Source organism: Toxorhynchites rutilus, chromosome 2, assembly GCF_029784135.1.
Source record: "Toxorhynchites rutilus septentrionalis strain SRP chromosome 2, ASM2978413v1, whole genome shotgun sequence".
Taxonomy (NCBI): Eukaryota; Metazoa; Arthropoda; class Insecta; order Diptera; family Culicidae; genus Toxorhynchites; species Toxorhynchites rutilus.
Window position 1 is genome coordinate 71,676,356 of NC_073745.1, and position 1,705 is coordinate 71,678,060.

Sequence of the window (1,705 nt, forward strand, 5' to 3'; positions counted from 1 at the left end):
ACAACTTTACGTTACGAGAGCGGTGGTTGTGGCGTATGATGGTAGTAGAAATGTGAGTGATCAGACAGTTCCAATCATTTTTGACAATCGTGACGGTTGTTTAGATTCGTTTGTTGAAGTAGAAGTTGTTGTTGTTGTTAGAGATGTCTAAATTTTTCGTTTATTCGATTATCGATTAATCGTGGGCCAATATTCGATTCATTCGAACAATTGTCCTTCAGTATTCGATTAATCGAGCGAATATATATTTCTTGTAGTTAAAAAAATTGCGATCTCAAAGAATCGCTCAAAAATCATCCACTTGCATTGAGGCTTTATTGAGAAACTTCTTATACCGTGCCATTAACTGCGCCACGAACAATTCCAGATGGAATATATGTTTGCTTCCTTGCTGCATCCGGTGTTCATAGTACCCGGCAAAATTCAACGTTTGCGTCTTCAGACTCATATCGCAATTTTTAACCAGATTCGGTACCAATCCACAGATTATAACATTCGATAGAACGCCTTGGGATAGCAGTTCGTATAGCTGTTTCCTCACCACTTCCAGCAATCTTACAAGCTTACATTCAAAATTTTAAGAATATCCTCCTAAAATAGAGCCGGCATTCTTATTCCCAAGCAACGACTCCTAACCGCGGGAATAACCCGCGAAGTAGAATTGGCGCACAAAATCAATCTGCACCTAGACAAATACTTTTCAATGGTTCTTCTCAGCGCATCCTGGGTATCTTTGGTCAGCTAATCCACTTCGGACAAGACGAGTCTCATATTCCCTCTACCCACTGGGATCAATTTGCCTGATCAAATTCGACACGACCACCCTGTTATATATCACGGCAACCGATGAATTCAACTCGATGTGGTAATTATTGCTGATGGTCCTGATTTCCACCTTCCGGTTCGAGGGCGTTGTGAAATTGATTATTTCATTGCGTAGCCGTTCCGCACCCGGTTGGTAAAGTTTCCGCAGCAGACACATGATGCGAGTTTTCTTACTGGCCTGGAAGGACCGTAGAACATGCAGGAAGTCTCTCTGGGAGCAAAGCTTAATCAGATGCGTATCTTGCGTTTTGTGGTAGTCCAGTTTGGACAGCTGGCGCGGTCGGTAGCGGTAAACCCAGAGAGCCATTGCGAACAAAAATATTTGATGTATTATATATACAAAAATACTTGGTGACTTGTTGTTTTCGTGTTGGCCTTTGTCAAAGTAAGAGCCCCCGCATGCTGCACACTGACTTGTCGACCGATAGTTCCGATAGAGACCGATAGAGGTATGTATGTGCGCACATTACACCGATTCAATTGGGTCGGTTTTTGCACCAGTACGCCGATCCGACCAAACTGTCGGCTGAAAAAAAGTCTGTAGTGAGCGGGGGCTCTAAATGTCATCACCTCCAGAGATGTTTTTTTTAAAGTCTTCGATAAAAAATTGAAATGTTGATGTGTATAAATGGCAGATGTTTTTGTAACCGCGAGAATAGCAAAGTAATGTATGAAAAAAGGGGTTGTTAGCGCGGGAATCAAGTCATAAAGAGTAGAAATACCATATCCCTGCAGCCAGTAACTGAAAATATAAGTCTGCAACAGGATAGGCAGAACATCAAACATCAGTAAAATTGCGAGTATGTCTACAAATTTAGCACCGTTGCAATGATGAGAAACAAATTTGGTAAAAAAAAATCGAAGTCGTACGGGTTTCAAA

At 41.6% G+C, this 1,705-nt stretch overlaps 1 pseudogene; it reads right to left on the reverse strand.

Moving 5' to 3' along the window:
- Window positions 1–591: 591 nt before the first annotated feature.
- LOC129765837 (replication factor C subunit 3-like) lies at window positions 592–1,132 on the reverse strand (annotated as a pseudogene).
- Between the last annotated feature and the right edge of the window lie 573 nt (window positions 1,133–1,705).